Here is a 10,412-nt window from a genome sequence, read left to right as displayed (position 1 = left end):
CTGATTTTGCCCATTTAAACAAGATAACAAACAAGAAAACACGATTTTGATTAAATTACCATGTGTTTTTAATCTTGTGGAGTTTTATTATTACACAAATGGATTAAATTCCAACCAGAGCTTTGTACAAAAGATTCTGACATTCCTGTACTATTTACCTCATTTGCCAGATGGCGGCACTAATGCAGCATTATGTCCTTTCAAAATCTTTAGTTATTTATTCTTTAAGTAACAGTAGGTACAAATAAGCCAGTTTGATGCTTAATCCATGTTTGAGTTGAACTGCACCGTTACTATGTAACAGTGAATTGTAACAACTGATTAAAGGAGTATGAATATAGTAAATGTGGCTGCTCATTGCTTTGTTTTTATTTTGGCTCACTTTCACCTCATCCGCTTTATAATATCTTGTTAGTGTTGTATTTACAGAAAGCTCAAAGAAAGAAAATATGGCTTTGCAACATCTACCATTCATTTTGTGACATCATTGCCTCATTACATTATAAAATTTAATTCAGCTTTGTTGTAATGAAGGCAAGCTGTTGTTCATTTTGCCCAGGGCACACTGAAAGTCCCTGAAGCCAACCTGTGGGGTCCAAGTGGGGCCCTGACTCATTGTTACTGGAAGTATCAGTGAGTCAGCAGGTAATGCGCTGTTTAATCAGAAGGTATGAAATACAAAAACCTCAGCTGTAGTCACCCTATGGTGACTACAGCTGTCTTACTCACTTACTCGCTTGAGATTATTCATTGTTTTACAGTCATCAAACATTTTTGACTGGCTCTGCCTCCACAGAGCTGAGGTTGTACAGGTCCACTGGGATTATTAAAGGGAGAAGGATATATGCTTTGATTTTCTTCTCATCTGGTCTTCAGCCAGCGTAACTATCTGTTGATATTACAGACACATTTGCACATATACTTCTTCCCGTATGCAGTGCCGTTGCCCCAAGTGATTAAGAGTGGATTAGGTCAGACCGAAGGATATCTGAGGTTTGCGATATATAACACACTTATGGTTTAACATATATCACACTTGTCAAGGGCCCAACATCTGGAAAAAAGTAAAGAGTAAAAAAGAGAAGAAAGCCATTGTTATTTTGAAATGCCTTCAACACGGGAACGATCTGAAAACTATTTGTACTGCCAAGCATGAAGCTGTTAAGTTGATAAAGCTCCCCATCACAGGCCACTCTGAGCAATACTTTTTCATGTAAATGATGGTATAAATGATGAATGTAAAAATGTTGCACATGGTGAGAAACTGACAAAGGCTAACTTGAACAGGTGGGGTATGGAAGGCGGAGGAACCCTAACATTGATCTTGTGATGTAGTGTGGACGAAAGAATTACTTACAAATAAGTCACATCCCAATATGTGGATTTCATTCAAAAGCACATGAGCAGATATTACATGAATCTTTGTTCATCAATCTTTGTTAATTTCCACCTCCTAGCTAGTATGAAAGGTCAAAGTCTAACCACCATCGTCAGTTAAAATTTAAATTGAATTAAAGCCTGAATTATACTTGGGTGCAGACGTAGACCTGACTTATTAGTAGTCATTCCTGTCATGCCTGGGTGTATGCATAGTTGGTGCATTGTAATGTAAATTCCCCACGGACGAGTCCATGCAGTCACAAAACACAGGCAGGCATTGAGGCTACGTCGCTTTCTCTCCGTTTTGGCCTCCCATCCACAATGAGATGGCATTTTCCCCAAAGGAAAATGCAGCGTTTTCAAAACGCTCTCGAAAACACATACATTTGAAGACGGTGCTTATGCGTCGCAGTGTGGACTTTCGAAAACGATGACGCATGTTAGTCATATGATACAGTCATGTGACCAATTAAACAAAGATAGCGGAGGCCATTATACAGCAGTTGTTTTGTTTGCTCTCAGTTTTGACAGCCCTATTAAAGATTGATATCAGTTTGTACATGCTTCAGATAGCTTTTCTTTGAATTTTTTAATTCTCACTCGCTTTTGCAACTTTGTACTTTTGTGTTACTCGCAGCAACAACTCCACCTCATTGTTAGTCCATTTAAAAAACTGTGCTTTTCCTTAACATCTTTCTGCGACATTTCAAAGAGCCGGAAAGTAAATAAACGGCAGACAGAAATGAGGCAGGCTGAATCTTCTTGCGTTTCACGCATGCGCAGTACTGGAACGTAAGTGTTTTTGGCCGTTTCAATGTGGACGCACAACTCTGTGAAAACGACTGAAAACGCCAGTGTGGATCTATCCGGGCTAATGTGGATGTAGCCTGAGATGACACTGGCTCACTGGCGGCTGAAGAAATTTACATTACATAAATTCCCATGACATCAAACCATGAAGGCCACAGCAAACTTTTTGCAACACGTTTCCAAATTTGAAAAAAAAAAAAAAGGAATTCAGAAGCACATCATAAAATGAACAAAGATATTAAAAGTGAAACTTAAATTTCTAATTTTATTAGTTCTCAGTAGCTGAGCAGTATTTACCTTAAAAAATCTCTCATCTTGGCTTCCTCTTCCCTCTTTCTTACAGATTTCTAAATCTGTAAGACTTTAAAGGCAGATCTACTGACCAGGTTGGTGGTTCGATCCCTGGCTCCCCCAAGTCTGCATGCCAAATATCCTTGGGCATTATATTAACCCTAGGTTGCTCTCTGATGCATCCATCGGAGTGTGAATGTTAGTTACTAAGCACTTAAAATCAGAGAAACTGCTTGTGTGAATGGGTGAATGTGGGATGTTGTATTAAGTGCTTTGAGTGTTCTGGGAGAGTAGAAAAGGGCTATATAAGAATCAGTCAATTTAACATTTATCAATTGTACATTGATTAGTTTGTAACTGTCTTAGAAATAATCCATTAAAATACACAAAACCAGCTTGAATACAGTAGCTGAGATACAGTAGACATCACTGTTCTGCCTAATGCTGTTTGTGTATGTGGTTAGAGGCAGAGGAGAAGTCATTGGTGTTTGTTTTCCGTGGAGGCCTGCACATTCAGACGTGAAGGGGAAGGGATCCCCTTCACCAAAGAAGTGAAAATCCAAAGCATAAGAGATAATGGCATCTAGATATAATGCCATCTTCTTCCTCCTAACCTCAAGCCCCATCTCATGAACTGAAGTCAGGGCTCTAAAACATGCTCATTCGTTATTACAATGAGCTGCCCAAACAACAAAAACAGCTGGTTGTAAGCTAACATGATGCCAGCTAATATTAGGCTCTTGTGTCCTAAAAATCACAGCTTAATTGCTTGACGTGCCAGGGGTAAAACAAAACGGAATTCAGTTGACTGCAATTTGTAATCTAGTGACATCTAGTGGTGAGATTTTACACACTGTGACTTTAATTTTTTTCTCTCTCTGGGAAATAAATGAACTTTTTCACTGCAATATTGACAAAGTAATATGAGTTGAGTGACACTGAACTTCTTCATTTCACCTGTGGACTAGCTTCTCCTTTACACTGGCTTCTTTAGTTAAATAAAATGCTTCATGAATGTTTTTTTTTTAGCGGTTAACAGCCATTCAATTTAATGTTTCTTTATTACTCTCTTTTAGCTCAAGGTTTGGTCTCTACCCACTCATATGGGTAGAGACTGCCTCTTATTCCTTATCTTTAGCAGTGAGTAACTGTGTGCATGCGGTTTGGTGCTAAGAGTGAGGTGCATGGTGAGATTTCACTGAAAACATTTGTGAGAGTAGACAAAACAGCGAATAGGAGGATTATGCAGCAAATCAGGCAGATTCAGCAAACAGACAAAAGATACACAGTTATTTTATTTACACAACCATTTCATTCATGTTGTCACATTGTGATTTAATTTTCATATTCTGGCAAAAAAATATGTTAACATTCATTCTCTGTGATTCTCGGTCACACGCTTGTTATGAGAGATGTTTCACTGGACCATCTCTGACGTTTAAAAGTGAAACAAAAATGAAAGAATGTAGATGTAATCAGGTCAATTCCCTGGTAGCGTTAACCGCCCTCAGGTAAATGGGTGTTGTGCAATAAGTCAAAACAAGACAGACAAACACAGGTGGATGACACAATCAGATGCGAGGAAGGTTCTCACACTGTTTTCCTTGTGGCTTTTATGGGAAAACATGATGACTTCATGATACAGTTCACAAGAGTTCTCAGGAAACTGGCGTAATCTATGTTTAAAGCCAGTAGAGATTGATTTCAAACCACCCTCTAACAACCTTCTTGTTGTTAGATGATGCTTTCATGACTGTTGGTTATGTTAATGTGTACAGTAGTTTTATAGTCTGTACTGTCACTGATCCTACTAACTTCAGGCTGCTTTGGATGTAATGTCAGAGTTTGAAATTTACATTGTTCCAGGAAACATGGAAATGAAAGATGTAAATCTGTATTCAAATCTGGATTTGGCTACTTATTTTAAAATACTTATTTGTTTTAAATACCAACTCTCTAACTTCTGTTTATAGAAGAGTTACCGGTGGTTTCCATTTTAATACATTTTTGGTTTATTTTACAGCTGGCAACAATTTCAGCGCTGTATTTAAGCTAATGCTGTGTGATGTGTGGTCATTAAAGAACAAGCTGTTTATAATTAAGATGTTAATTATAAGTATGAACATGGTGAGACTATACGGCTAAACATGCTAAAGATAACCACGTTACGCCTTCGTCCCTTTTCATTTCTCCTGCGTCATCACGTGTACACGCATGCACGCACTTAGTCAAACACTTACAGTGTCCTCGCTTCATCATTGTTGCACTCACTCACAGCACACACTCTGACTTCTGCTTACAGACTGTTAACATTAACAAAAAGGCCGTGAGCTTGCCAGCATTTAACAGTGTAAGTCACTGCTGCTTTAAACAGAGCACAAATATGTCCACACTCGCTCAAACTCCCATAAACACACACACAGAATGCATGCAGAAAGCAGAGCTACCAAACAGTTCCTTGTCTAAACATGACAATGAGTCAGACTACATGTGGGCCAGTTTAAACAATACTGCTACTGATAATCGATGTTAGTGCACATTATAGTAGTTTTATCTTTCTTAGTTCCCACTTGTTTATTCAGTTCATTACTCAGTCAGGATTTGTGGCCTTTAAGTAAGACAGTGGACTTAAATTTAAAACGAACTTCATATTTAGATAATTCTTGCATTTACATTTTTAATCTTCTACAAAGTATGATGCATAGAGATTAATATATGGATGAATATAAATTATTTGATCACCTGCATATTAAAACATCTGTCATCATTTATTGACACAGCTCTATAGAAGCTTGTTTTTCTTGTACAGGAAGTGGCTTTCATACCTTTTTTTCTAGGTGACCAGGTCTGAGTATGTTAGAAGCTGTTGATTTATGGGGATGTTCCAGCACAGCCGTCTTTAGGTTTTACCCAGAATGAGCTGAAAAAAAGAAAATGTGGTCAGAAGAGAATGGACAGACTGCTTCAAGGAAGCAACAAGGAAGACAACAGTAACTCAAATATCCACTTGTTATAACCAAGAGATGCAGCAGAACATGTCTGAAGGCAACACACATCAAACCTTGAAGCAGACGGCCTACAGCAGCAGAAGCCTTTAAGACCACACAAGCAAAGTGTAACTAATAAAATAGCTGGTAAGTGTAGAAGCATACATTGATACACACACACAACAACAACAAACATAAGAAAATGTTGCTAAAACTACGGTCAAAGTTAAACGGAATATGAGACCATGGCTGCCTTGATTTGGCCAAGAAGGCTTGGTTCTTGTAGAAACTGGACCATTAAAATTAGACCATTCCTCATAGTCAGTGCAGCTAGGACATTTTTATACTCTATGACTGTATAAACATATTAGGTTTTACAAGGCGCACTCATTATAAAGCGCACTGTCGATGAATGGGTCTGTTTAAGGCGCACCAGATTATAAGGCGCATTAAGCGAAACAAAACAGTCAGATAAGTCAAACTTTACTCAACTCATTTTTCTTGCTTCCTCCACTTCCGTATCATTGATTCTTTAATGTTGAATTCTCTGGCAGCTGCTCAATTCCCATGTTGTTGCAGTATATTAATGACAAACCTTGTATTGTGGATGGATTACCTCAGTTGTTCTCCTGACTGAAGTTTGGTCCGTTTACAGCGTCCTGCCACGCGATTGCATTTGTCCCTAACCATCGGGAACCCTCATGTTAACTTTTATGAGTGGAAAAAAGTTAGCCTTCATCTTCCAGCTTCACTGTGTTTAGGTGACAGCTATGTTAGCATATAACATAGCTGTTTTGCTAGCGATCACGTGGCACAATATCATATACTAGCTAGTCCAACTTCAGTAACCTTACAAAAGTCACTGCTGTTTAGTTTTCTGTCTTCATTTATGTTGGAAGTGATAGCAGAGCTGTACGTTTGAATTTTTTCAGAAATCTCTCAGCCAGAACATGGTATATCAGGTTTAGGTGGAAACTAGTGAGCTAAATTCCTGCTAACTTCTAACTGTTAAATTTAATAAATTCTGCTCTCATGGATGCCTGGGTGTTAAACTTAATTGTTATACCTGGTAAAGCAGCAATGCTGAACATTTAATTAAAGATTAAAAAATTTAGACAGTTTGTAACTCTCAGTGATGCCGCAGTGTTCTTTTGACTTTGGGACCTGAAGAAGACGGAGTTTTGGACCCAGATTACTCTGTGAGGCTCCTGACTACCAAGCAGTAATGCTCTGACAATCCATCAAGCCGTGCGGCTTTGTAGCTTACCAAAGTTGTACTTTTTTGACAGATTTTTGAACGTCATGTACCACATAAAATTGGTTCGAGGCCAGTAAACACAACCAGAATTCATACATAAGGTGCAGTGGATTATAAGACGCACTGTCGAGTTTTGTAAAAATTAAAGGATTTTAAGTGAGCTTTATAGTGCAGAAAATACGGTAAATATTTACAGTGGTGGATTTTATTGAATAGTTGGATTGAATAAGTTTAGAAAAACACGGCCTCTAAGACAGTGAACATCCTTTGTCCTGCAGCCTATGCAAAAAACTCTGTTGCTGCTTTTCATGCAATGCAAAAAAAGCTTCACAGCCTAAAAAACTGCCAGTGCATTAAACTCTTTGAAATGCAAATCATTTTATTTCAGGTATTTTCTACAGTGAGGATTTAGTGCAGCAAGGTGCATTTTTATGCCTCTGTTTGTTGAGGTTATTACCAGGTAAAGGAGGTCCACACTGCTGAATACTTCATCTGCTAGTGTAGCAAAAGGTATACCTGAGTAAAGACCTGAAATAATTGTAGTACTAGCAGTACTTAGGTCAGTGTAGACAGGTACTTTCCAGCAGGCTGAAGGATGTACCGCAGAATGTCTGACTTGAGACCACAGACAGGTGGCTGTGCCCTGTCACAGACCTGAAACCTACTACACTCTCAAGGTCTCCAAAGCTAACTGTTAGCCTAAGCTTGTTTGGTCAGTTTTGCCATTTCTTTATTAGGACTCCCTTTTTAATTTTTTTTAGAAAAGCTAGGTTTATAATAAGTCCACATGGGGAGCTGATGTGCAAATTCAAAGCTCCTTCAAACGGACCAGAGTATTTCTAGAAGTGCAAATGTGTGAATTTGACTACTTTCTGTTGGATCCTACATGTGAGAACAGGAAACCTGAATTGACCCGACATTATCTGAAGGTTATATTTATATATATATATATTTTAATTATTGGCTGTTGATGACAAAACCAGAAACCAGTAACCTAATGCACCCATTTACTTTTTTTAGGTCTTGCATGAGTAGACATGCAGGGCCACTGGTGGTTCTCATGCTTAAAATGGAGCTGGGCCAAGTTTAGTCTGGGAGTCTGTAGTCGTGTCATTAGTGGACTGGAGAAAGCGGTTCTTCTTATGATGGTTTGACCATTCCTCTGTGTGGACCTCCTTATGTATATAATGAACAGTGGTGGAGCTCTGAAGGAAGATGTTGCAAAGCTACTGAAGGCAGATGAAGGCAGTTTAACTGTTTTCGAGCTTTAACACTTTGAGTGGAAAGTTGTAGCCCAGCCCACAGAGGATCTCCTCAGAGAGGTTTATTATTTAGCTTGTTTGATAGTTTCTTTCTCCAGCTTTGTAACTGTTTCTCTCTGTGTGTCAGGACATCATGAAGCAGCTAGTAGATGCAGCCTTAAAAATGCACACAGAAGCTATGTCCCATCGAGACATCAAGGCTGAAGATCTGCTCATTCAAACCAACTCCGGTGACCAGTGAGTGTGTATCACAGAGGCTTTTAGATGTGACTGCATTGTGAGGGAAAATCCATACTGCCAATTCTCTGGTATGTCATCTGGCTTCTGCTCTTCATTCATCTGTCGCTCTGTGGAGTGTTGATCTTGATTTCAGTGCTCCCGATCCGTTCTTTCTGTCTGTGCTTAGGAGGAACCAGAATGTGCGCACCTTCAGAATTCTTCACAGCTGCTGGGCGCTCCGCTATAGGAAAAGTTGGACGGAGAGAGAAAATTTACAACATCCTCTGTGGGACAATTTCTTTCAGTTGTGAGATGTCCCATGGTGAGAGTGGTAGAATAACTGTGTTTGGGGCTAACACTGTATGGAACAGTTTCCTTGCAAAAAATTACTGCAGTTTCCATCTTGATCTGGGCTTTGTTTTCTGTCGTCCCTCTAACCAGACTGCCATATTTTTTTGGGGCTATGTTGAGCTTGAAATCCAAGGAATTGGGCCACTTTGGGAGAAATCTAGTAGCACCCATGGTTCCAAAACAAAACTACAATCACACCTCAGCTTCACCTTTGGAGGTTAAGAATCACCTTCGGAGAGGACTAAATAAGCTGGGCCAATTTAGAGCAACAAATCATCTCCAGATTTCTCAATATTAGCTTTTGTTTTCAGCTTTGTCTTTAGCTTTGGAGCAGCATTGGCAGAGGTCAACTGAAAGAAAAGAAATTACTCAAGCTAAATAAAGATGACCAAAAACATGTTTTTCTACTATGATGTGATTTATATTTATTGTTTATTTTTTTATTTATCAGGTTATTTTATTTATTATTTGGCCATGCTAATCTGTCCACTGCCAGAGAATGCTGTTTTCACCTTGTATAAAAAAAGAGTTCAGGAATGTAATTCTTATCCAACTTCTTTCAATATGGAAAAACACGCATACGTGCATCTCTTAACAGCAGTGATGTGTCAGAGTTTGCACTTTATAAAAGTCCTATTTTGGTCTATTCATTGTCGGAACACTTTCCCCAAGGAAAGGCATTCAACCAGGTCATTCCTCTTTACATCGTGTTTAACTCACACTCTGTAAATTCAAAACAGCTTGGCTGTGATATTTCTGCCTGGAAACCAGCAGCATGACACAATAACACAATAACACACAGTGTTGTGGCAGATTGTCCGCTGCGTGAGCCTCCAGGTTGAAGGACAGGCTACCTGTTGGCTTTGATCCCAGTCTGACAGTTTGACACAGTCCCCCCCCCCCCCCCCCCCCCATCAGAGTTTCCATGGGAACCTGTCGTGCCCAAACAGGGCCACAGAGACAGCATGATGTCATTGACACTTCAAAAGAACAGCTTTAATTACCTGCATGTGGATCTTAGAGAAGGAGAGTGAAGGCCATGTGGCTGTTCACTAGAGGCAGTATGTGACAGAATAAACTAAACTACTGATGACCCATCAAAAATACCAACATAGCTGAATTTGTTATGAACAAATATCTTGTAGTTGTGCCTCTGCCATAGGTGCTGGATCTCCTTCAGTGTGCATCAGAAAAGCGATCCAACAGTTTATTTTCTATTTTCAGGAACTGGGAAAAGTCAAAGGGAGGTAAACCTGGCAAACGGTCCAGGTGGTGAGTGCAGATTGATAGTGTGGTCAAAAAAATCTTGTGTTTTCAATGCAGTCTTAGAAACTGGATTAAAGTGCTGAAAGCTCCTTGTTTGTGGGGGGGGGGGGGACCCAGCTTCAACACCAGCGATGATTCTGCACATGGAAATTGGGTCAGTTTTAAACAGAACTTGGTGTTTGCTCTCTCCACAAGTTTAAAATCAGCAGCGTGTACAGAGTGCACATATAGTCAAACAAACTATGACAAAAGTCCTTGGTACAAGTAAAACTTTTTATAATTAAAAGGTTGACTTCTTTAAATTAGGTAGTGATTTTTAAATAGGCAGAAAATATTTTGAATGAAAATGGTGTGCAATGAAAAAGGGGAGCACTTGTGGTATGAGAAACTTTGGAAAACTTGCAGAAGGACAGGAGAAGTGTTGATGGAACCCAGACCAAAAGAAGCAGAGACAGAAACAATAAGGTTTGAATCAATCCAGGCAGAGCCATGGAGAGAAGAAGGTGTGCTCAATAAACATCTTTGGGAGCAACAGCATGGGATTTGTGTATATCAGGGGTATCAAAAGACCCCACTGGGTCACTTTCA

This window comes from Mchenga conophoros, linkage group LG14 (genome assembly GCF_057382185.1).
Source record: "Mchenga conophoros isolate Kocher_MC1m ecotype Shallow Benthic linkage group LG14, M_conophoros_male_GT1.1, whole genome shotgun sequence".
NCBI classification, from domain to species: domain Eukaryota; kingdom Metazoa; phylum Chordata; class Actinopteri; order Cichliformes; family Cichlidae; genus Mchenga; species Mchenga conophoros.
The sequence above is the reverse complement of the archived record's forward strand: the minus strand, read 5'-3'. Positions refer to the sequence as shown.